Source organism: Dama dama, chromosome X (genome assembly GCF_033118175.1).
Source record: "Dama dama isolate Ldn47 chromosome X, ASM3311817v1, whole genome shotgun sequence".
Classification (NCBI taxonomy): Eukaryota; Metazoa; Chordata; class Mammalia; order Artiodactyla; family Cervidae; genus Dama; species Dama dama.
The window spans coordinates 152,345,637-152,372,466 of record NC_083714.1 but is presented as its reverse complement, the minus strand read 5'-3'; positions in this window follow the sequence as shown (position 1 = coordinate 152,372,466).

The window sequence follows — 26,830 nt, the reverse complement described above, 5'->3', positions numbered from 1 at the left end:
ACTATGGAGACCCCAGCCATTCCAGCTAAACAGAATGAATCAGAGGAGGTCCCAGAGACCATGAAGACCTCTGCATTTCCAGCTGATCAGAATGAACCAGATTACGTCCCAGAGACCATGGAGACCCCTGCTATTCCAGCTAATCAGAACGAACCAGAGGAGGTCCCAGAAAACATGGAGACCCCTGCCATTCCAGCTGGGCTAGTGGGCAAGCTAGTGATTTTGGGTCATGACTAGACAACTCAGAAATGCTAGCGCGTCTGGCCGCTGAGTACTGGCCAAAAGTACAGATGCTGACTATTATACCAACTGCATACACTAATTACGAAAATAAAATAAAATCAAGCTGATGTGAAATAATGTTTGTCTCCGAGTTCTCTGATCGTGGGGGGCAGAGAGGGCAAGGAAGGGATAAGTGTCTGAGGAGGGAAGGAGATGGATTCTGTGGAGTTGGAGATGGGACCAGAAGGTCCAGGTTGCCAGAAAGTAGGGGGAAGAATTGGTTCCAAACTGTGCTTCAAAGACACACTTCCCATGAGAGAAGAGGAAGAGGATTTGGAGTTTCTCTGTGTGAGTGCAGAGATGGACACTTAGCTGGGGAGCTGTGTCGTATGTGTTGGGGCAATGCCATTGGTGTAAAGGCATACAAAGGAGCTGCCCCATCACAAGAATGGAATGTTGACATTTGCAGAAACATGTAAGGTAGAATATTGAGTAAAATAACTCAGACAGAGTTTGACAAATACTGTATGATATCACTTATAGAATGTAAACATATGGCAAAGTAGAGAATATGATAATAATGGAGGTGCACAAATATACAGAAGCATCTTCTGGTTACCAGCGAGGAGGGGAAGAGGGCCGGGCAATACAGGGATTTGGGGGTGGGAAGCACGCATTGATAGTTAGGTGGAAGATGAGCTCGGGGATGCCTTGTACAACATGGGGAATAGAGCCAGGTCTTTGTCATAACTATAAATGGAAAGCAAGCTTTAAAATTTGAATAATCAGTAAGAAAATGAAAGAAAGTGTTTGGAGGAAGGAGGGAAGAAAGGAAGGCAAAGAAGGGCGTTTTTGGAGGTCAAGAATTTAATACTGATTAGGCCCTTTTTATCAAAGGATTCTATTTAATTTTATTTTATTTTTCTTAATTGGTTGGTATTTACTTTATAATATTGTGGTGCTTTTGCCATACATTGACATGAATCAGCCGTTTGAGTACATGTATGCCCCATCCTGATTCTCCCTCACATCTTGCTCCCATTCCAATCCCTCTGGGTCAACCGAGTGAAACAGTCCTGGGCACCCTGTCTCATGCATCGAACATGGACTGGCTATCCCTTTCACATAGAATAATATACATGTTTCAATGCTCTTCTCTCAGAAAGATCATCCCACCCTCGCTATCTCCCACAGAGTCCAAAAGATTGTTCTGTAAATCCGTGTCTCTTTTGCTGTCTCCCATATAGGTTTATCATCTCCATCTTCCTAAATTCAATATATATGCCTTAGTATAGTGTATTGGTCTTTTTCTTTCTGACTTGCTTCACTTTGGATAATAGGCTCCAGTTTCATCCACCTCATTAGAATGGATTCACATGTGTTCTTTTCAAGGGCTGAGCAATATTCCATTGTGTCTAGGTACCACAGCTTTCTTACCCATTTGTCTGCTGATGGACATCTAGGTTGCTTCTGTGTCGTGGTTATTGTAAACAGTGCTCTGATGAACATTGGGGCACACGTGTCTTTTTCACTTCTGGGTGGACAAGTATTTGAACGTGGAGAAAGCATGATGACTATTAGCCTGTTAGTGGTAAACACTGCACATGAGTTTGGTTGAAGGCCTGGGACCAAAGTTGGAGATGGTTGTTTCAAACCGGCTGAGAGTGCTCAGATGGACATGTGGGGTGCTGTCCTGATGGGGGACATCTCTGCTTGCTCTTTTCTCACCAGAAACAGAAGATTTTCTTTCCTTCCTTTCTTTTCCCTTGTTTCCCGTTGTCACTCTTTCCTCCCTACCTGAATTTCTTTCACAAATATTCAATGTGCCGCGCTGTGCTGTTCATCGTTTTTCAGCCATGTCCAACTCTCTGTGACCCCATGGACTGTAGCCCGTCAGGCTCCTCTGTCCATGGTGATTCTCCAGGCAAGCATATTGGAGCAGGCTGCCATTCCCCCCTCCAGGGTTTCTCCCCAACGGAGGGATTGAATCCAGGTCTCCCATGTTGCAGGTGTGTGTTTTTTTTTTTTTTTTTTTTTTTTTTTTTTTTTTTTTTTTTTTTTTTTTACGATCAGAGCCATCAGGAATCCCTTAAAATGGGCTTCATCTGACACTATGTTTTTCATATCTGGAAGATTAAATGGTGTCTATTCTAGGATTTCCACGACTCTCCTTATTTTTAGAACACACAAAACACATTTATTCCAAGTATCCTAATGTTTCTGTCTGCAATTACTAAAGTCTATGCCACTTCTGACTGAGATTCAGTTCTCAAGAGAATTTAATATGATTTTTCATACCTTCGTTAGATTTAATATGTTCTTGACGTGGCTCGGGGCTAGTTCCATACTCTTCTTGAGAATTAAATGCTCATGTCTTTAAACATGTCTTCATGAATTTAAAGGCCCATGATACATCTTTCTTATAAAATGTTGGCTCTGGCCTCTCGCCCCTAATTCTATCAGGTTTTAATATCTTCTAAAAATTCTAAGAGTCATCTTTTGCTTTTGTTTACGGCATTCTTTTTCTACAACTTAAAACGTTCAGCAATGTAATGGACCGTGGGAGAGTAAGCAACAAATGGACATCAGAATGTGAAAACGTCACTGGAAACCCAGGAAGACCCACTAAGCCAACAAACTGTCCCCAGGGGTGCACCTCAGGCTGATTGTCCCTACGAGTCAATTGGACAAATGAGGACTGAGGTGGAGCACAAAATCCATTCCCCTTTGCTCCAGAGCCAACCAGCTCAATGAGAGACCATGGGAACTAGATGCACAGGACAGGATGACTCAGTGTTTCGTCCAAGAAGCTGGAAGCTTGTGGCAGCTGCTCATGGAAATGAATTCCACCTTGGATTTGGCTCTGAGGTAAGCTCCAAGGGAGCTTCCAGCAAGAAAACAAGATGAGAAGAGAGATTTGTGAGGGCACGTGTTGAGAAGACCTTTGCACATAAGGCTCACACATCTCTGGGCAAGCTCCACCCCTTGCTGGGAATACTAATAAGCCGGAGGAAGGCATTTCCTGCATGGGATCCCCCAGCACAACCTGAAACATGCATTTCTCTGTCCCTTCCCCATCACCATGTTCAAACCCAAGCCTGGGGAGTACTCCTAGTGAAGTGACCCTGAGTCCTAGACTTGAAACGAGACAGCTCCGTGTAGAGCAAGGGCAAGAGTATTCACTGCATTCTTACAGCCTGAAGACAAGGGTTTCAGACTACAGACCAGAAAATGGAGGCGAGCTCCGGGAACACTGAAACAAGGAGGCGGGATGGAAAGATTTCTGTCGGCTGCCTCACAATTAAATGGGCTTCAAGGTGCATTAAGACCACATTGTAGGAAGAGCGAGCAATGATTTTGGCTTCGACAGACACTGAAACACCAACTAGTTGTCATGGAGGGAGTTTAAGCAAGATATGAAAAGCTAGATAATGGTGAAAGCTGAGAGAGAACAGAATGAATGCCCGAGGAGTGTGGCTGCGGGGCAAGGTTTGGAGGAGATGCACTCTGCCTGCTGTGAGACCCATCAGAGTTGACATAGAGGTGAGGGTGGCAGGTGAGTTTGGAGGACTCTTTGGGACATTGCTAATGCCTCATTTCTCCCAGAAAATCATCTAAATTGCTGCCCATCCTCCGCTTGAAATGTCAGGATGGGGTTTTGTGATTTGAAAGCTCACCCAGTGCCACCATTGGCTGAGGAAGAGACTTGCTGACTTCATAGTGCTGAGGGTGAGGCCTCATCGGTACCGGTATATACAGGGGTGATCAGGGGCTCTGAGCAACCGCTGTGAATCCTCCAAATGGCTGAGGTGACTGGGAAGCCACAATGCTCCAGAAGAGTTATGGAACAGCCACCTCCTGTTATCTAGGGGAAGACGAAGACCTCCTATCAATTGAGGTCCATAGAAAAATGTCAAGGTGAACTGAACTCAGCCAAACTCCTCTTGCCCATCGATCCTACCCCAAAAGACACCCTCGCCTTTCCTTGCCTGGCACGTAACCCTTCTCTGCCCACACCCCTACTCCTGAAGCCATCGTTCCCACCTGTCTTCACACTCTTCCCTAAACCAGTGCCATTCTTGCTCCCTGTCTTGTTTTCTCCAGGTGGCCAGGGTAACGGTGAGGGTGAATAATCCCATTCGGGCAGAGCTGCCCAAGAAAACTTCTCTGAATACTCCCACCACAAATAAGCTTGAGAAAATCAGATGCTCAAAGCTCTGTAGCCAGAGTTTCAAGGCGAATGAGCAGCTGAATCAGAAGGGACTAGGGAAGTCCGCAGAAACCATGGAAGCCCCTGACATTCCAGTTAATCAGAATGAATCAGAGGAGGTCCCAGAGACGATGGAGACCCCTGCCATTCCAGTTAATCAGAAGGAACCACAGGAGGTCCCAGAAACCATGGAGACCCCAGCCATTCCAGTTAATCAGAATGAATCAGAGGAGGTCCCATAGACCATGGAGACCCCTGCCATTCCAGCTAATCAGAAGGAACAAGAGGAGGTCCAAGAAACTATGGAGACCCCAGCCATCCCAGCTAATCAGAATGAATCAGAGGAGGTCCCAGAGACCATGAAGACCTCTGCATTTCCAGCTGATCAGAATGAACCAGATTATGTCCCAGAGACCATGGAGACCCCTGCTATTCCAGCTAATCAGAACGAACCAGAGGAGGTCCCAGAGAACATGGAGATCCGTGCCATTCCAGCTGGGCGAGTGGGCAAGCCAGTGATTTTGGGGCATGACTAGACAACTCAGAAATCCGAGCGGGTCTGTCCGCTGAGTACTGGTCAAAAGTACAGATGCTGACTATTATAGCAACTGCATACACTAATTACGAAAATAAAATAAAATCAAGCTGATGTGAAATAATGTTTGTCTCTGAGTTCTCTAATCGTGGGGGGCAGAGAGGGCAAGGAAGCGACAAGTGTCTGAGGAGGGAGGGAGATGGATTCTGTGGAGTTGGAGATGGGACCAGAAGGTCCAGGTTGCCAGAAAGTAGGGGGAAGAATTGGTTCCAAACTGTGCTTCAAAGACACACTTCCAATGAGAGAAGAGGAAGAGGATTTGGAGTTTCTCTGTGTGAGTGCAGAGATGGACACTTAGCTGGGGAGCTGTGTCATATGTGTTGGGGCAATGCCATTGGTGTAAAGGCATACAAAGGAGCTGCCCCATCACAAGAATGGAATGTTGACATTTGCAGAAACGTGGAAGGTAGAATATTGAGTAAAATAACTCAGACAGAGATTGACAAATACTGTATGATATCACTTATAGAATGTAAACATATGGCAAAGTAGAGAATATGATAAAAATGGAGGTGCACAAATATAGAGAAGCATCTCCTGGTTACCAGCGGGGAGGGGAAGAGGGCGGGGCAATACAGGGGTTTGGAGGTGGGAAGCACGCATTGATAGTTAGGTGGAAGATGAGCTCGGGGATGCCTTGTACAACATGGGGAATAGAGCGAGGTGTTTGTCATAACTTTAAATGGAAAGCAAGCTTTAAAAGTTGTATAATCAGAAAGAAAATGAAAGAAAGTGGGGGGAGGAAGGAGGGAAGAAAGGAAGGCAAAGAAGGGCGATTTTGGCGGTCAATAATTTAATACTGATTAGGCCCTTTTTATCAAAGGATTCTATTTAATTTTATTTTATTTTTCTTAATTGGTTGGTATTTACTTTATAATATTGTGGTGGTTTTGCCATACATTGACATGAATCAGCCGTGGGAGTACATGTATGCCCCATCCTGATTCTCCCTCACATCTTGCTCCCATTCCAATCCCTCTGGGTCAGCCGAGTGCAACAGTCCTGGGCACCCTGTCTCATGCATCGAACATGGACTGGCTATCCCTTTCACATAGGATAATATACATGTTTCAATGCTATTCTCTCAGATCATCCCACCCTCGCTATCTCCCACAGAGTCCAAAAGATTGTTCTGAAAATCCGTGTCTCTTTTGCTGTCTCCCATATAGGGTTATCATCTCCATCTTCCTAAATTCAATATATATGCCTTAGTACAGTGTATTGGTCTTTTTCTTTCTGACTTGCTTCACTTTGGATAATAGGCTCCAGTTTCATCCACCTCATTAGAATGGATTCACATGTGTTCTTTTCAAGGGCTGAGCAATATTCCATTGTGTCTAGGTACCACAGCTTTCTTACCCATTTGTCTGCTGATGGACATCTAGGTTGCTTCCGTGTCGTGGTTATTGTAAACAGTGCTCTGATGAACATTGGGGCACACGTGTCTTTTTCACTTCTGGGTGGACAAATATTTGAACGTGGAGAAAGCATGATGACTATTAGCCTGTTAGTGGTAAACACTGCACATGAGTTTGGTTGAAGACCTGGGACCAAAGTTGGAGATGGTTGTTTCAAACCAGCTGAGAGTGCTCAGATGGACATGTGGGGTGCTGTCCTGATGGGGGACATCTCTGGTTGCTCTTTTCTCACCAGAAACAGAGGATTTTCTTTCCTTCCTTTCTTTTCCCTTGTTTCCCGTTGTCACTCTTTCCTCCCTACCTGAATTTCTTTCACAAATATTCAATGTGCCACGCTGTGCTGTTCATCGTTTTTCAGCCATGTCCAACTCTCTGTGACCCCATGGACTGTAGCCCGTCAGGCTCCTCTGTCCATGGTGATTCTCCAGGCAAGCATACTGGAGCAGGCTGCCATTCCCCCCTCCAGGCTTTCTCTACAACCGAGGGATTGAATCCACGGCTCCCATGTTGCAGGTGTGTTTTTTTTTTTTTTTTTTTTTTTTTTTTTTTTTACGATCAGAGCCATCAGGAAACCCTTTAAATGGGCTTCATCTGACACTATGTTTTTCATATCTGTAAGATAAAATGGTGTCTATTCTAGGATTTCCACGACTCTCCTTATTTTTAGAACACACAAAACACATTTATTCCAAGTATCCTAATGTCTCTGTCTGCAATTACTAAAGTCTATGCCACTTCTGACTGAGATTCATTTCTCAAGAGAATTTAATATGATTTTTCATACCTTCGTTAGATTTAATACGTCCTTGACGTGGCTCGGGGCTAGTTCCATACTCTTCTTGAGAATTGGCTGCTCATGTCTTTAAAGATGTCTTCATGAATTTAAAGGCCCATGATACATCTTTCTTATAAAGTGTTGGCTCTGGCCTCTTGCCCCTAATTATATCAGGTTTTAATATCTTCTAAAAATTCTAAGAGTCCTCTTTTGGTTTTGTTCACGGCATTCTTTTTCTACCTATTAAAACGTACAGCAATGTGATGGACCGTGGGAGAGTAAGCAACAAATGGACATCAGGATGTGAAAATGTCACAGGAATTCCAGGAAGACCCACTAAGCCAACAAACTGTCCCCAGGGGTGCACCTCAGGCTGATTGTCGATACGAGTCAATTGGACAAATGAGGACTGAGGTGGAGCACGCAATCCATTCCCCTTTGCTCCAGAGCCAACCAGCTCAATGAGAGACCATGGGAACTAGATGCACAGGACAGGATGACTCAGTGTTTCGTCCAAGAAGCTGGAAGCTTGTGGCAGCTGCTCATGGAAATGAATTCCAACTTGGATTTGGCTGTGAGGTCAGCTCCAAGGGAGCTTCCAGCAAGAAAACAAGATGAGAAGAGAGATTTGTGAGGGCACGTGTTGAGAAGACCTTTGCACATAAGGCTCACACATCTCTGGGCAAGCTCCACCCCTTGCTGGGAATACTAATCAGCCGCAGGAGGGCATTTCCTGCATGGGATCCCCCAGCACAACCAGAAACATGCATTTCTCTGTCCCTTCCCCATCACCCTGTTCAAACCCAAGCCTGGGGAGTACTCCTAGTGAAGTGACCCTGAGTCCTAGACTTGAAAAGAGACAGCTCCGTGTGCAGTAAGGGCAAGTGTATTCACTGCATTCTTACACCCTGAAGACAAGGGTTTCAGACTAGAGACCAGAAAATGGAGGCGAGCTCCGGGAACACTGAGACAAGAAGGCGGGATGCAAAGATTTCTGTCGGCTGGCCCACAATTCAATGGGCTTCAAGGTGCATTAAGACCACATTGTAGGAAGAGCGAGCAATGATTTTGGCTTCGACAGACACTGAAACACAAACTAGTTGTCATGGAGGGAGTTTAAGCAAGATATGAAAAGCTAGATAGTGGTGAAAGCTGAGAGAGAACAGAATGAATGCCCGAGGAGTGTGGCTGCGGGGCAAGGTTTGGAGGAGATGCACTCTGCCTGTTGTGTGACCCATCAGAGTTGACATAGAGGTGAGGGTGGCAGGTGAGTTTGGAGGCCTCTTTAGGACATTGCTAATGCCTCATTTCTCCCAGAAAATCATCTGAATTGCTCCCCATCCTCCGCTAGAAATGTCAGGATGGGGCTTTGTGATATCAAAGCTCACCCAGTGCCGCCATTGTCTGAGGAAGAGACTTGCTGACCTCATAGAGCTAGAGGGTGAGGCCTCATGGTTACTGGTATATACAGGGTTGATCACGGGCTCTGAGGAACCACTGTGAATCCTCCAAATGGCTGAGGTGACTGGGAAGCCACAATGCTCCAGAAGAGTTATGGAACACCCACCTCCTGTTATCTAGGGGAAGACAAAGACCTCCTATCAATTGAGGTCCAGAGAAAAATATCAAGGTGAACAGAACTCAGCCAAACTCCTCTTTCCCATTGATCCTACCCCAAAAGACACCCTCGCCTTTCCTTGCCTGGCACGTAACCCTTCTCTGCCCACACCCCTACTCCTGAAGCCATCATTCCCACCTGTCTTCACACTCTTCCCTAAACCAGTGCCATTCTTGCTCCCTGTCTTGTTTTCTCCAGGTGGCTAGGGTAACTGTGAGGGTGAATAATCCCATTCGGGCAAAGCTGCCCAGGAAAACTTCTCTGAATACTCCCACCGCAAAAAAGCTTCAGAAAATCAGATGCTCAAAGGTCTGTAGCCAGAGTTTCAAGGCGAATGAGCAGCTGAATCAGAAGGGCCTAGGGAAGTCCGCAGAGACCATGGAAGCCCCTCACTTTCCAGTTAATCAGAATGAATCAGAGGAGGTCCCAGAGACCATGGAGACCCTTGCCATTCCAGTTAATCAGAAGGAACCAGAGGAGGTCCCAGAAACCATGGAGACCCCAGCCATTCCAGTTAATCAGAATGAATCAGAGGAGGTCCCATAGACCATGGAGACCCCTGCCATTCCAGCTAATCAGAAGGAACAAGAGGAGGTCCAAGAAACTATGGAGACCCCAGCCATCCCAGCTAATCAGAATGAATCAGAGGAGGTCCCAGAGACCATGAAGACCTCTGCATTTCCAGCTGATCAGAATGAACCAGATTATGTCCCAGAGACCATGGAGACCCCTGCTATTCCAGCTAATCAGAACGAACCAGAGGAGGTCCCAGAGAACATGGAGACCCCTGCCATTCCAGCTGGGCCAGTGGGCAAGCCAGTGATTTTGGGGCATGACTAGACAACTCAGAAATCCGAGCGGGTCTGGCCACTGAGTACTGGCCAAAAGTACAGATGCTGACTATTATACCAACTGCATACACAAGTTACGAAAATAAAATAAAATCAATCTGATGTGAAATAATGTTTGTCTCTGAGTTCTCTGATCGTGGTGGGCAGAGAGGGCAAGGAAGGGATAAGTGTCTGAGGAGGGAGGGAGATGGATTCTGTGGAGTTGGAGATGGGACCAGAAGGTCCAGGTTGCCAGAAAGTAGGGGGAAGAATTGGTTCCAAACTGTGCTTCAAAGACACACTTCCCATGAGAGAAGAGGAAGAGGATTTGGAGTTTCTCTGTGTGAGTGCAGAGATGGACACTTAGCTGGGGAGCTGTGTCGTATGTGTTGGGGCAATGCCATTGGTGTAAAGGCATACAAAGGAGCTGCCCCATCACAAGAATGGAATGTTGACATTTGCAGCAACATGGAAGGTAGAATATTGAGTAAAATAACTCAGACAGTGATTGACAAATACTGTATGATATCACTTATAGAATGTAAACATATGGCAAAGTAGAGAATATGATAATAATGGAGGTGCACAAATATACAGAAGCATCTCCTGGTTACCAGCGGGGAGGGGAAGAGGGCCGGGGAATACAGGCGTTTAGGGGTGGGAAGCACGCATTGATAGTTAGGTGGAAGATGAGCTCGGGGATGCCTTGTACAACATGGGGAATAGAGCCAGGTGTTTGTCATAACTTTAAATGGAAAGCAAGCTTTAAAAGTTGTATAATCAGAAAGAAAATGAAAGAAAGTGGGGGGAGGAAGGAGGGAAGAAAGGAAAGCAAAGAAGTGCATTTTTGGAGGTCAAGAATTTAATTCTGATTAGGCCCTTTTTATCAAAGGATTCTATTTAATTTTATTTTATTTTCCTTAATTGGTTGGTATTTACTTTATAATATTGTGGTGGTTTTGCCATACATTGACATGAATCAGCCGTGGGAGTACATGTATGCCCCATCCTGATTCTCCCTCACATCTTCCTCATATTCCAATCCCTCTGGGTCAGCCGAGTGAAACAGTCCTGGGCACCCTGTCTCATGCACGAACATGGACTAGCTATCCCTTACACATAGGATAATATACATGTTTCAATGCTATTCTCTCAGATCATCCCACCCTCACTATCTCCCACAGAGTCCAAAAGATTGTTCTGTAAATCCGTGTCTCTTTTGCTGTCTCCCATATAGGGTTATCATCTCCATCTTCCTAAATTCTATATATATGCCTTAGTAGAGTGTATTGGTCTTTTTCTTTCTGACTTGCTCTACTTTGGATAATAGGCTCCAGTTTCATCCACCTCATTAGAATGGATTCACATGTGTTCTTTTCAAGGGCTGAGCAATATTCCATTGTGTCTAGGTACCACAGCTTTCTTACCCATTTGTCTGCTGATGGACATCTAGGTTGCTTCCGTGCCCTGGTTATTGTAAACAGTGCTCTGATGAACATTGGGGCACACGTGTCTTTTTCACTTCTGGGTGGACAAGTATTTGAACGTGGAGAAAGCATGATGACTATTAGCCTGTTAGTGGTAAATACTGCACATGAGTTTGTTTGAAGGCCTGGGACCAAAGTTGGAGATGGTTGTTTCAAACCGGCTGAGAGTGCTCAGATGGACATGTGGGGTGCTGTCCTGATGGGGGACATCTCTGGTTGCTCTTTTCTCACCAGAAACAGAGGATTTTCTTTCCTTCCTTTCATTTCCCTTGTTTCCCTTTGTCACTCTTTCATCCCTACCTGAATTTCTTTCACAAATATTTAATGTGCCGCGCTGTGCTGTTCATCGTTGTTCAGCCATGTCCAAGTCTTTGTGACCCCATGGACTGTAACCCGTCAGGCTCTTCTGTCCATGGTGATTCTCCAGGCAAGCATACTGGAGCAGGCTGCCATTCCCCCCTCCAGGGTTTCTCCCCAACGGAGGGATTGAATCCAGGTCTCCCATGTTGCAGGTGTGTTTTTTTTTTTTTTTTTTTTTTTAAGATCAGAGCCATCAGGAAACCCTTAAAATGGGCTTCATCTGACACTATGTTTTTCATATCTGTAAGATAAAATGGTGTGTATTCTAGGATTTCCACGACTCTCCTTATTTTTAGAACACACAAAACACATTTATTTCAAGGATCCTAATGACTCTGTCTGCAATTACTAAAGTCTATGCCACTTCTGACTGAGATTCAGTTCTCAAGAGAATTTAATATGATTTTTCATATCTTCGTTAGATTAATACGTTCTTGACGTGGCTCGGGGCTAGTTCCATACTCTTCTTGAGATAGGCTGCTCATGTCTTTAAACATGTCTTCATGAATTTAAAGGCCCATGATTCATCTTTCTTATAAAGTGTTGGCTCTGACCTCTTGCCCCTAATTCTATCAGGTTTTAATATCTTCTAAAAATTCTAAGAGTCATCTTTTGGTTTTCTTTACGGCATTCTTTTTCTACCTCTGAAAACGTTCAGCAATGTGATGGACCGTGGGAGAGTAAGCAACAAATGGACATCAGGATGTGAAATCGTCACAGGAATCCCAGGAAGACCCACTAAGCCAACAAACTGTTCCCAGTGGTGCACCTCAGGCTGATTGTCCCTACGAGTCAATTGGACAAATGAGGAGTGAGGTGGAGCACACAATCCATTCCCCTATGCTCCAGAGCCAACCAGCTCAATGAGAGACCATGGGAACTAGATGCACAAGACAGGATGACTCAGTGTTTCGTCCAAGAAGATGGAAGCTTGTGGCAGCTGCTCATGGAAATGAATTCCACCTTGAATTTGGCTGTGAGGTCAGCTCCAAGGGAGCTTCCAGCAAGAAAACAAGATGAGAAGAGAGATTTGTGAGGGCACGTGTTGAGAAGACCTTTGCACATAAGGCTCACACATCTCTGGGCAAGCTCCACCCCTTGCTGTGAATTTTAATCAGCCGCAGGAGGGCATTTCCTGCATGGGATCCCCCAGCACAACCTGAAACATGCATTTCTCTGCCCGTTTCCCATCACCCTCTTGAAACCCAAGCCTGGGGAGTACTCCTAGTGAAGTGACCCTGAGTCCTAGACTTGAAAAGAGACAGCTCCGTGTGGAGCAAGGGCAAGTGTATTCACTGCATTCTCACAGCCTGAAGACAAGGGTTTCAGACTAGAGAGCAGAAAATGGAGGCGAGCTCCGGGAACACTGAGACAAGGAGGCGGGATGGAAAGATTTCTGTCGGCTGGCTCACAATTCAATGGGCTTCAAGGTGCATTAAGACCACATTGTAGGAAGAGCGAGCAATGATTTTGGCTTCGACAGACACTGAAACACCAACTAGTTGTCATGGAGGGAGTTTAGGCAAGATATGAAAACTAGATAATGATGAAAGCTGAGAGAGAACAGAATGAATGCCCGAGGAGTGTGGCTGCGGGGCAAGGTTTCGAGGAGATGCACTCTGCCTGCTGTGTGACCCATCAGAGTTGACATATAGGTGAGAGTGGCAGGTGAGTTTGGAGGCCTCTTTAGGGCATTGCTAATGCCTCATTTCTCCGAGAAAATCATCTGAATTGCTCCCCATCCTCCGCTAGAAATGTCAGGATGGGGCTTTGTGATGTCAAAGCTCACCCAGTGCCACCATTGGCTGAGGAAGAGACTTGCTGACCTCATAGAGCTAGAAGGTGAGGCTCCATGGGGACTGGTATATACAGGGGTGAACAGGGGCTCTGAGCAACCACTGTGAATCCTCCAAATGACTGAGGTGCCTGGGAAGCCACAATGCTCCAGAATAGTTATGGAACACCCACCTCCTGTTATCCTGGAGTAGATGAAGATCTCCTATCTTTTGAGGTCCAGAAAAAAATGTCAAGGTGAACTGAACCCAGCCAATCTCTTCTAGCACATTATCCCCGCCCTAGAAGATACCCTCCCCTGTCTCTGCCTTGCACATAACCCTTCTCTGCCCACGCCCCTTCTCCTGAAGCCATCGTTCCCACTTGTCTTCACAGTCTTCCCTAAACCAGTGGCATTCGTGCTCCCTGTCTTGTTTTCTCCATATGGCCAGGGTAACGGTGAGGGTGAATAATGATATTCCGGCTAAGCTTCCCAAAAAAATTTCTCTGAAAACTCCCACCACAAAAAGCTTAAGAAAATCAGATGCTCAAACCTCTATACTCACAGTTCCAAGGCGAATGAACAGCTGAATCAGTAGGAACCAGAACAGGTCCCAGAGACAATGGAGACCCCTGCGATTCCAGGTAATAGGAAGGAACCAAAGGTGGTCCCAGACACCATGGAGACCCCAACCATTCCAAATAATCAGAATGAATCAGAGGAGATCCCAGAGACCATGGAGACCCCTGCATTTCCAGCTAACTAGAATGAACTAATGGAGGTCCCAGAGACCATGGGGACCCCTGTCATTCCCGCTAATCAGAACGAACCAGAAGAGGTCCCAGAAACCATGGAGACCCCTGCCATTCCAGCTCTACCAGTGGACAGCCAGTGACTTTGGGGCATGGCTAGACACCTCAGAAATGCTGGGGGATTTGGCAGGTGAGTACTGGGCAAAAGTATAGATGCTGAATATTATAGCAACTGCACACACTAATAACGAAAATAAAATAAAATCACACTGATGTGAAATTATATTTGCCTCTGAGTTCTCTGATAGTGGGGGACAGAGAGGGCAGGGAAGGGATAAGTGTGAGAGAAGGGAGGGAGATGGCTTCTGTGGAGTTGGAGATGGGACCAGAAGGTCCAGGTTGCCAGAAAGTAGGAGGAAGAACTGGTTCCAGTCTGAGCTTCAAAGACACACTTCCCATGGGAAAAGAGGAAGAGGACTTGGAGTTTCTCTGTGTGAGTACAGAGGTGGACACTTAGATTGGGAGCTGTGTCGTGTGTGGGGAGTCAGTGCCATTTGTTCAACAGGAATACAAAGGAGTGGCCCCATTAAAAGAATGGAATATTGGCATTTGCAGCAACATGGAACGTAGAGTATTGAGTAAAATAACTCAGACAGAGATTGACAAATACTGTATGAGATCACTTATAGAATGTAAACATACAGCAAAGTAGAGAATATGATAATAATGGAGGTGCACAAAGATAGAGAAGCATCTACTGGTTATCAGTGGGGAGGGGAAGAGGCGGGGCAATACAGAGGTGGGGGAGTGGGAGACACGCAATGATACTTAGGTGGAAGATGAACTCTGGAATGCCTTGTACAACATGGGGAATAGAGCCAGGACTTTCTCATGACTAGAAAAGGAAAGCAGGCTTTAACATTTGTGTAATCAGAAAGTAAAGAAAAGCAAGAAGAAAGTGGAATGAGGGAAGAAAGGAAGGAAAAGAATGACGTTTTTGGAGGTCAAAACGTCAATACTGATTAGGCTCTTTTTATCAAAGGATTCTACTTTATTTTATTTATTTTATTTGGTGAGTATTTACTTTACAATATTGTGGTGATGTTTGCCGTACATTGACATGAATCAGCCACGGGAGTACATGTATTCCCCATGCTGATTCCCCCTCACATCTTCCTCCCATTCCAATCCCTCTGGCTCAGCCCAGTGAACCAGTCCTGGGCACCCTGTCTAATGCATCGAACATGGACTGGCTATCCCTTTCACATAGGATAATATACATGATTCAATGCTATTCTCTCAGATCATCCCACCCTCACAGTCTCCTACAGAGTCCAAAAGACTGTTCTGTAAATCTGTGCCGCTTTTGCTGTCTCCCATATAGGGTTATCATCTCCATCTTCCTCAATTCAATATATATGCCTTAGTATAGTGTATTGGTCTTTTTCTTTCTTGCTTGCTTCGCTCTGTATAATAGGCTCCAGTTTCATCCACCTCATTAGAATGGATTCACATGTGTTCTTCTTAATGGCTGAGCAATATTCCATTGTGTCTAGGTACCACAGCTTTCTTACCCATTTGTCTGCTGATGGACATCTAGGTTGCTTCCATGCCCTGGTTATTGTAAACACTGCTTTGATGAACATTGGGGCACACGTGACTTTTTCACTTCTGGGTGAATCAGGATTTGAATGAGGAGAAACCATGATGACTATTAGCCTGTTAGTGGTAAACGCTGCACATGAGTTTGGTTGAAGGAGTGGGACCAAATTTGGAAATGGTTGTTTCAAACTGGCTGAGAGTGCTCAGATGGACATGTGTGGTGCTGTCCTGCTGGGGGACATCTCTGGTTGCTCTGTTCTCACCAGCAATGGAGGATTTTCTTTCCTTCCTTTCATTTCCCTTTTTTCCCTTTCACCCTCTATCCTCCCTACATGAGTTTCTTTCACAAACATTCAATGTGCTGCGCTGTGCTGTGCTTCATTGTTCAGCCATGTTCAACTCTTTGTGACCCCATGGACTGTAACCTGCCAGGCTCTCTGTCAAATGGGATTCTCCAGGCAAGCATACAGGAGCAGGCTGCCATTCCCCCATCCAGAAGATCTCCCCAACCCAGGGTTTGAATCCTTGTCTCCCATGTGGCAGGTGGGTTTAGTTTGTTTGTTTGTTTGTTTGTTTTAACTATCTAGGCATCAGGAAACCCTAAAAATGAGCTTCATCTGACACTATGTTTTTCATATCTGTAAGATCAAATGGGGTCTATTTTAGGATTTCCATAACTCTCCTTATTTTTAGAACACACAAAACACATTTATTCCAAGTATCCTAATGTCTCTGTCTGCAATTACTCAAATCTATACCACTTCTGCCTGAGTTTCAGTTCCCAAGGGAATTTTAGTATGATATTTCTTACATTTGTTAGATTTAATATGTTCTTAACATGGTGCGGGGCTAGTTCCATACTCTTCTTGTGAATTGGCTGCTCATGTCTTTAAACATGTCTTCATAAATTTAAAGGCCAGTGATACATCTTTCTTATAAACTGTTGGCTCATGCCTCTTGCCCATTTTTCTATCAGGTTTTAAGATCTTCTAAAAATTCTAAGAGTCATCTTTTGGGTTTGTTTATGGCGTGCTTTATCTACCTCTTAAAATATTCAGCAGTGTGATGGACCGTGGGTGAGTAAGCAACAAATGGACAACAGGATGTGAACACTTCTCAGGAAACCCAGGAAGACCCACTAAGCCAACAAACTGTCCCCAGGGGTGCACCACAGGCTGGTTGTCCCTACAAGTCAATTGGACAAACGAGAACTGAGGTGGAGCACACAATCCATTCCCCTCTCCTCCAGAGCCATCCAGCTCAATGAGAGACCATGGGAACTAGATGCACAGGACAGGATGACTCAGTGTTTCGTCCAAGAAGCTGGAAGCTTGTGGCAGCTGCTCATGGAAATGAATTCCACCTTGGTTTTGGCTGTGAGGTCAGCTCCAAGGGAGCTTCCAGCAAGAAAACAAGATGAGAAGAGAGATTTGTGAGGGCACGTGTTGAGAAAACCTTTGCACACAAGGCTCACACAGCTCTGGGCAAGCTTCACCCCTTGCTGGGAATACTAATCAGCCACAGGTTTGCATTTCCTGCATGGGATTCCTCAACACCACTTGAAACATGCATTTCTCTGCCCCATCCCCATCACCATGTTCAAACCCACGCCTGGGTAGTACTCCTAGTAAGATGATCTTGAGTCCTAGACGGGAAACGAGACAGCTCCAGGTGGAGAAACAGCAAGTGTCTTCACTGCATTCTCAGAGCATGAAGACAAGGGTTTCCGACTGGAGACCAGAAAACGGAGCCGAGCTCCGGGCACACTGAGACAAGGAGGCGAGATGGAAAGGTTTCTGTCACCTGGCCCAGAATTCAATGGGCTTCAAGTTGCATTAAGACCACATTGCAGGAAGAACGAGCAATGATTCTCGCTTCCACAGACACTTAAACATAACCTAGTTTTCATGGAGGGAGTTTAGGCAAGATATGAAAAGCTAGATAATCTTGAAAGCTGAGAGAGAACAGAATGAATGCCCGAGGAGTGTGGCTGTGGGGCAAGTTTTGAGGAATAGCACTCTGCCTGCTGTGTGACCATTAGTGTTGACATAGACGTGAGGGTGGCAGGTGAGTTTGGAGGCCTCTTTTAGTCATTACAAATGCCTGATTTCTCCCAGAAAATCATCTGAATTGCTCCTCATCTTCCACTGCACATGTCAGGAAGGGGCTTTGTAATGTCAAAGCTCACCCAGGGCCACCATTGGCTGGGGAAAGACTTGCTGACCTTATAAAGCATGAGGGTGAGGCTCCATGGTGATGGGTATATATAGGGGTGCTCAGGGGCTCTGAGCAGAGCACTGTGAGACCTCGAAATGACTGACGTGACTAGGAAGCCACAAGGCTCCAGAGGAGTTATGGAACACCCATCTCCTGTTACCCAAGAGAAGATGACAACCTCTTATCAATTGAGGTCCAAAAAAAAATGTCAAGGTGAACTGACCCCAGCCAAACTCCTCTTGCCCATCGACCCCACCCCAGAAGACGTCCTCCCCTGTCCTTGCCTGGCATATAAGCCTTCTCTGCCCATACCCCTTCTCCTGAAGCCTTTGTTCCCACCTGTCTTCGCACCCTTCCCTCAGCCAGTGCCATTCTTGCTCCCTGTCTTGTTTTCTCCAGGTGGCCAGGGTAACTGTGAGGGTGAATAATCCCAGTCCGGCAAAGCTGCCCAAGAAACCTTCTCTGAAAACTCCCACAACAAAAAAGTTTAAGAAAATCAGATGCTCAAAACTCTGTAGCCAGAGTTCCAAGTCAAATGAACAGCTGATTCAGAAGGAACCAAAGCAGGTCCCAGAGACCATGGCGACCCCTGCCATTCCAGGTAATCCGAAGTAACCAGAGGAGGTCCCAGAGACCATGGAGACCCCTGCATTTCCAGCTAATCAGAATGAACCAGAGGAGGTCCCAGAGATCTTGGGGTCCCCTGCCATTCCAGCTAATCAAAACGAACCATAGGAGGTCCCAGAGACCATGGAGACCCCTGCCATTCCAGCTGTACCAGTGGACAACCAGTGACTTCGGGGCATGTCTAGACACCTCAGAAATGCTTGGGGGTCTCGCCGCTGAGTACTGGTCCCATTTCTGGCTCATTCCCACCCCTCTAGGTTATTACAGAGCCCCTATTTGAGTTCCCTGAGGCATACAGCAAATCCCCTTGGCTCTCTATCTGCATATATTACTGTATATGCATCCATTCTACTCTCTTTCCATTGATCTCACCCTCTCCTTCTTCTCCCCCGCCTTTGTACATAAGTCTGTTCTCTAAGTCTGCATCTCCATTGTTGCTCTGCAAACAGGTTTATCAGTACCATCCTTCCATATATTCCACATATGTGCGTTAATATATATTTGTTTTTCTCGTCCTGACTTGCTTCACTCTGTATAATAGACTCTGGGTTCATCCACCTTCTTAGAACTGACTCAAATGCATTCCTGTTTTTCTATGGCTGAGTAGTATTTCATTTTATATGCACACCAAAACTTCTTTCTCCATTTCTCTGTCAATGGACATCTAGCTTACTTCCATGTCTTGACTGTTGTAAGTAGTGCTGCAATGAACACTGGGGTGCGTGTGTCTTTTTAGCTTTGGATTTTGAAGGATGTATGTCTAATAGTGGGGTTGATGGGTCATATGGTGGTTTTATTCCTAGTTTTTTGAGGAATTGCCATACTGTCTTCCATAGTGGCTCTATCAATTTACATTCTGACCAGCAGTGCATGGGGCTTCCCTTTTCTCCACACCCTCTCCAGCACTTGTTCTTTGGATTTTTTTATTATGCCCATTCTGTCTGGTGTGAGGTGATATCACATTGTAGTATTGCTTTGCATTTCTCTTATAATGAGCTTCCCTGATACCTTAGGGTGTGGAGAGTCTGCCTGCAGTGTGGGGGACCCGGGTTCAGTACCTTGGTCGGAAAGATACCCTGGAGAAGGAAATGGCAACCCACTCCAGTATTCTTGCCTGGAAAATTCCTTGGACAGAAGAACCTGACCGGCTACAGTCCATGGGGTTGCAAAGAGTCAGACACGACTGAGCGACAAACACTCAATAATAATGAGTGATGTCAAGCATCTCTTCATGTGTTTATTAGCGATCCGGATGTCTTCTTTGGAGAAATATCTGTTTAGGACTTTTGCCCACTTTTCGACTGGGTTGTTTGTTTCTCTGGTAGTGACGTGCATGAGCTGCTTGTATGTTTTGGAAATTAATACTTTGTCAGTTGTTGCCGTTACTGTTATTTTCTCCCATTCCATGGGTGGTCTTTTCACCTTGTTTATAGTATCCTTTGATATGCAAATCTTTTAAATTTAATTAGCTCCCACTTATTTATTTTTGTTTCTATTTCCTTTATTCTAGGAGGTTTGTCATAGAGGATGTTGCTATGATTTATGTCCTTCAGTGTTCTGCCCATGTTTTCTTCTGAGTTTTATAGTTTCTGGTCTTACATTTAGGTCTCTAGTCCATTGTGAGTTTACCTTTGTGTATGGTTTTAGGAAGTTTTCTAATTTCATTCTTTTGCACTTACTTGTCTAGTTCTTCCAGCACGACTTATTGAAGATGCTGTCTTATTCCCATTGCATATTCTTGCCTCCTTTGTCAAAGATAAGGTGCCCATATGTGTGTGGGTTTTTCTCTGGGCTTTCTCTCTTGTTCCATTGGCCTATATTTTTGTTTTTGTGGCAGTGACATACTGTCTTGATGACTGTAGCTTTGTAGTATAATCTGAGATCAGGTGAGTTGATTCCTCCAGTTCCATTCTTCTTTCTCAAGATTACTTTACCTATTCAGGGTCTTTTGTGTTTCCATACAAACTGAAATGTTTTATTCTAGCTCCATGAAAAATGCCATTGGTAATTTGATAGGGATTGCATTGAATCTGTAGATTGCAGTTGGTAGTACAGTCATTTTCACAATATTGATTCTTGCAACCCAGGAGCATGGAATATCCTTCTGTCTGTTTATATCATCTTTGATATCTTTCATCAGTGTCTTATAGTTTTCTGTATACAGTTTTATTGCCTCCTTTGATAGGTTATCCCTAGGTATTTTATTTTTTTAGTTGCAATGGTAAATGGTATTGATTCCTTAATTTCTCTTTCTCTTTTTTTTTTTTCATTGTTAATATATATGAATTCATGTGATTTGTGTGTATTGATTTTGTATCCTGCAACTACTAAATTCACTGATTAGTTCTAGTAATTTTCTGATGGTATCTTAAGGGTTTTCTATGTACAGTGTCATGTCATCTGCAAATAGTGGCAGTTTTCCCTCTTCCTTTCCAATCTGGATTCCTTTTATTTCTTTCTTTTTTCTGATTGCCTTACTAGGACTTCCAAAAGTATGTTGAATAATAGTGGCAAGCGTGGGCACCCTTCTCTTGTTCCTGATCTCAGAGGGAATGCTTTCAGTTTCTCACTATATAGAATAATGTTTGCTGTGGGTTTATCATATATGACCTTTACTATGTTGAGGCAGGTTAGGTCTATACTCATTTTCGAAGAGTTTTTATCATAAAAGAGTGCTGAAATTTGTCAAAAACTTTTTCCACATCTGTTGAGATTATCATTTGGATTTTGTCTTTCAGCTTATTAATATAGCATATCACATTATTCAGTTGGCAGATATTGAAGAATCCTTGCATCCCTGGGATACATAGGACTTGATCATACTTGGGTCTTTTTAATGTGATGTTGAATTCTGTTTGCTAGAATTTTGTTGATGATTTTTGCACCTATGTTCATCTGTGACATTGGCCTGTTATTTTATTTTTTTATTATTTTATTTTTTTGTGATATCTTTGTCTGGCTTTGGTATCAGGGTGGTTGTGCTGTCATAGAAGGAGTTTGGAAGTATTCCTTCCTCTGCATATTTTGGGAAGAGTTTCAGAAGGATAGGTATTAGCTTTTCTCTAAATGTTTGATAGAATTTACCTGTGAAGCCATCTGTCCATGAGCTTTGGGTTTTTTTTTTGGGGGGTGGGGTTTGATCACAGGTTTGATTTCAGTTTTTGTAATAGTCTTGTTCATAATTTCTATTTCTTCCTGGTTCAGCTGTAGAAGGTTGAACTTTTCTAAGAATCCGCCCATATCCTCTGGTTCTCCATTTTATTAGCATATAGTTGCTCATAATAGTCTCTTATGATCCTTTGTATTTCTGTGTTGTCTGTGGTAACCTCCCGTTTTTCATTCCTAATTTTCTTGATTTTTCTACTTTTTTTTCTTGATAAGTCTGGCTAATTGTTTGTCAGTTTTGTTTATTTTCTCAAAAAACCAGCTTTTAGTCTTGTAAATCTTTACTATTGCTGCATTCATTTCTTTTTCATTTATTTTGGCTCTGATTTTTATTTCTTTCCTTCTACTAACTTCGGGTTTGGATTTTTTTAACTTATTTTCCCAGCTGCTTTAGGTATTGAACTAGGCTGTCTATTTGACGTTTTTCTTCCTTGTTGAGGTAGGATTGTATTGCTATCAACTTCCCTCTTAGCACTGCTTTTACTGATTCCCATAGTTTTTGGCAGCAGACAACCCATAAACTAGAGAACAATTATCCCAAAGAAGTCCTCTCACTGTTATGAAAGTTCTAGGACCCAAAACAGATTTCCCACCCTGTGGATCCTGCAGAGGGACTGAGAACTCCCAGCGTATTTGATTCTGGAGGCCAGTGGGTTTGGTTACAGAACTTCCACAGGACAAGGGAAACAGACACTTGGAAGGCACAGACACAACCTTGTGTGCACCAGGACCCAGGAGCAAGGAGCAGTGAGGCCACGAGAGAGGCCAGTGAGTGTTCAGGAGTCTCTGGTGGAGGCATGTGTCGAGAGTGGCCTGCCATGGCTTCAGGAGCACTGACTCTAATAGTCGTGCCATAAGTCCTTTTGAATGAGGTCACCATTACCACCATGGGCATCACTGTTTCTTCATGAAATATGGAATTCTTTGTATTTCTCACACATACACCAAGACAATTTTCTGCCATGAGATATGGAATTATCTGTATCTTTTATATAAAAATCTGGGTGCTAATACTCTTTCATAAAGTTGGTCTTCTCTGTATTTCACATTTGAAGATCAGAATGGGGAATTTCATATAAGAACTGTGGAAATCTCTGTATTTCGTGTGAACCAGTGGTTCTTCAGCTACTGAAACATGTGTTCTCTGTTACGGTTCTGTCGCTGTGCCTTTCACGTGTGCATGTACAGGCGTGGGCTCGTGTCGCCTGTGTTTGTGGATGGTGCCTGATTCTGGCCCACTGCAGACACAGAGATGAGGGTGACAGAACATGAGATGTGGAACAACCAGAAGAGGAGGCCCAAGGCATCCACAGCTTAGGGGAGACTGGTCCACACATCTGTGTGGTGCCCATGCCCAGGACAGCAACGAAAGAAGGATGGCCAGGGATAGCTCCTGACAGTGAGTCCACAACTCTGCAATTAGAGAAGAGACATAAAGAAGCTCACAATTTCTGCTGTGTTGTTTTGTCTGTTTGTGTTGTTAAGCAGGGGTAGAGGGTTTGAGAAGTCACCCAGAGTAGATCAAGTGGTGTGGGGCTTTAAAACTGCTGCCTGTGGATCCCTCCATCTGTGGGGCATTGGCTGCCTTGGGAAAGGTAGATATGGCTGCTGCAGGACCCAGGATTGTGAAGAGACCAAGGTACTTGAGAAAAGGGTAGAGACTGGGAGGAGGAGGCAAGGAAAGAGAGCCTGCTTCACTGGAGACTTACTTCTGCCACACATGTGAGAAGGAGATAGGTGAAGGTCCTGGGCTAGTGCTGCCTAGCATCAGCCTGTCAGCCAGCACCCTCCCGCCCCCAGGGTGGCACACATTGGCACCATGCAAGACAAATGACGGGCTAAGGTAAGGCCTCAGTTCAAAAGCCCAGGCATCCCAGGAGAGACATGGTATGGGTATGGAATCCATCCAGGAACTTCCAGCCTAAATGGCCATGCAGAAAGGTGAGAAAAGCAATGGTGTGGGGTGCATGTGTGTGCCCCTGTGCTGGTGTGTGTCTGTGAGAGAGAGAACAGCGATGAAGCAAGGTTGGTGGGCTGTTTGTGTACAGGGACCCTTGGGCAGTGAGAGACAGTTGGAAGGTCAAAGCCTGATGATTTTCAGGCTCCAGGGGATAGTGAATAGCAGTCCTGTAAAAGAGGCCCCATTGCTTGCTCCAGAAGTTTTTTTTTTTTTTTTTTTTTCATTTATTTTTATTAATTGGAGGCTAATTACTTTGCAATAGTGTAGTGGTTTTTGCCATACATTGATATGAATCAGCCATGGATTTACATGTGTTCCCCATCCTGATCCCCCCTCCCACCTCCATCCCCACCCCATCCTTCTGGATCTTCCCAGTGCACCAGCCCTGAACACTTGTCTCATGCATTCAACCTGGACTGGCAATTTGTTTCAAACTTGATAATATACATGTTTCAATGCTATTCTCTCAGATGACCCCAACCTCGCCCTCTCCTATAGAGTCCAAAATTCAGTTCTATACATCTGTGTCTCTTTTTCTGTCCTGCATGTAGGGTTATTGTTACCATCTTTTAAAATATATGTGTTACTATACTGTATTGGTGTTTATCTTTCTGGCTTACTTCACTCTGTATAATGGGCTCCAGTTTTATCCATCTCACTAGAACTGATTCAAATGTCTTCTTTTTAATGGCTGAATAATATTCCACTGTGTATATATGCCAGAGCTTTCTTATCCATTCATCTGCTGATGGGCATCTAGGTTGCTTCCGTGTCCTGTCTATTATAACAGTGCTGCAGGAATAGAAGGAACATACCTCAACATAATAAAAGCTATATATGACAAACCCACAGCAAACATTATCCTCAATGGTGAAAAAGTGAATGCATTTCTGCTAAAGTCAGGAACAAGACAAGGGTGCCCACTCTCACCACTACTATTCAACATAGTTTTGGAAGTGTTGGCCACAGCAGTCAGAGCAGAAAAAGAAAGAAAAGAAATCCAGATAGGAAAAGGAGAAGTAAAACTCTCACTGTTTGCAGACGACATGATCCTCTACATAGAAAACCCTAAAGACTCTACCAGAAAATTACTAAAGCTAATCAATGAGTATAGTAAAGTTGCAAGATATAAAATTAACACACAGAAATCCCTTTCATTCCTATACACTAACAATGAGAAAACAGAAAGAGAAATTAAGGAAACAATACCATTCACCATTGCAACAAAAAGAATAAAACACTTAGAAGTATATCTACCTAAAGCTCCAGAGGTTTTGACGTTAATTTCCTCCTTTCTTTGCAGTTTCCTCCTTGGCCATGGAAGGCAAAGGGTTAAAGATGTCAGTCTGCACCTGAAGGAGAGTCCTGAAAGCCTCACTGGAGCACAACCTCGCTTTCATCATGGGGTTCCTGAAGGAGACCTGCACCACGTGACTCTCCCAGGGACCCTGGATTCTGAGTGAGTGTCTTGGATGTCCCCCAGCCCAACCATTGGCCGGGTTTGGTGGCCCACACTGCGTAAAATATTTGGGGACACCTGAGCTGTAGGCAGACCTACCACAACCTAGCAAGGGCAGCAGAAAGACAGCCTTGCCATTCAGCAAGTCAGTGAGGCCTGGTGGAATCAACCCCTCTTGGTGCATTTAGGAGAAGAATGCTGCTTTCTGCACAAGGGAGAGGAGAGCTGTGGGTGGAGGCCAGGCAGACATCCCAGGGTGCCTTTTGTGTGGGGCTCTTTGTTGGTAGTAGTAAACTACTAACAGGAAGGGAGGCCAGCTTACCATGTCAGCTGTGTGTTCACTGCTTCATTTTGTCAGAGCCCCTTTGGATCCATGTGCACCTTCTTCACAGCACTGTGTCAGAGTCAGAGGCCTGTCACATTCTCTTTGGCCTTTTGGGGGACCGGACACCTGTTTGCCATTTTCCTGCCACAGGAAGATAGCAACTGAGTGTAAAGGAAAACAGTTGCAAATGGAAAAGTACAGAGTAGGGAAGAGCAGGGGAACCTCAGTCAGAAGGTGCTGGCCCTGGACAGGGGGTGCTGGGCCTGTGACGAGTGCGGCATTGGTAAGGAATATTCTTAGGACGTGCATGCTGAAAAATGGTTGCTCTAAGTCAGCTCCATGTCTGTTGTTCCATGTCTGATTCTAACTGGTGCTTCTTCACCTGCACACAGATTTCTCAGGAGACAGGTAAGGTGGCCTGTTATTCTCACCTCTTTAGGAAGTTTCAACATTTTGCTGTGATCCACACAGTCAAAGGCTTTGGAGTAGTCAATAAAGCAGAACTAGATGTTTTCTGGGAACTCTCTTGCTTTTTTGATGATCCAAGCGATGTTGGCAATTTTATTCCTCTGGTTCCTCTGCATTTTCTTAATCTAGTCTGAACATCTGGAACATCATGGTTCACAAACTGTTGAAGCCTGATTTCGAGAATTTTGAGCATTACTTTCCTAGTGTGTGACATGAGCGCAACTGTGTGGTCATTTGAACGTTCTTTGGCATGGCCTTTGGGATTGGAATGAAAACTGACGTTTTCCAGTCCTGTGGCTACTAGTGAGTTTTCCAAATCTGCTGGCATATTGAGTGCAGCACTTTCACAGCAGCATCTTTGAGGATTTGAAATAGCTCTATTGGAGTTCCATCAGTTCCACTAGCTTTGTTGGTAGCGATGCTTCCCAAGGCTCACTTGACTTTGCATTCCAGGATGTCTGGCTCTAGGAGAGTGATCACACTATCGTGGTTATCTGGGTCATGATGATCTTTTTTTTTATATATAGTCCTTCTGTGTATTCTTGCCACTTCTTCTTAATATCTTCTGCTTCTGTTAGGTCCATACCATTTCTGCCCTTTATTGTGCCCATCTTTGCATGAAATATTCCCTTCATATCTCTAATTTTTTCAAAGATATCTCTAGTATTTTCCATTCTATTGCTTTCCTCTATTTCTTTGCATTGTTCACTGAGGAAGGATTTCTTATATCTCTGTGCTAATTCTTTGGAACTCTGTATTCAAATGGGTATAGCTTTTCTTGTCTCCTTTGCCTTTAGCTTTTCTTAGATTCTGAGCTATTTGAAAAGCCTCCTCAGACAACCATTTTACCTTTTTACATTTCTTTTTCTTGGGGATGGTCTCGATCACTGCCTCCTGAACAATGTCATGAACCTCCTTCCATAGTTCTTCAGGAACTTTGTCTATCAGATCTAATCCCTTGAATCT